A 326-nucleotide genomic window follows, 5' to 3' on the forward strand; every position below is an offset into this window, starting at 1 on the left:
ACTCTACCACTGAGCCACCTTCCCAGCCCAAAAGCAAATTTTAAGATACCAAAATTTAAATGCCTACATTGTTATACTACTATAAGCTACATTGACTCATAGATTCCTTTTTTATGTTTTTATTTTAGAAATACTGTACAGAGGGGTTACAGTTACATAAGGTAATTAGTACATTTCCTGTCAAGCATTGTTACCTCCTTCTTTGTTTTTGCCTTACCATCCCTTCCTTCCCCACCTCAACTCCTCCCCCCACAAGTTGTAAAGTTCATTTTCAACAGTGTCTTGTACATCTCATTGTTACAATGGGTCAACCTGTATCCTTATTT

Source organism: Dipodomys ordii, unplaced genomic scaffold, assembly GCF_000151885.1.
Source record: "Dipodomys ordii isolate 6190 unplaced genomic scaffold, Dord_2.0 Scaffold33, whole genome shotgun sequence".
Lineage (NCBI taxonomy): Eukaryota > Metazoa > Chordata > Mammalia > Rodentia > Heteromyidae > Dipodomys > Dipodomys ordii.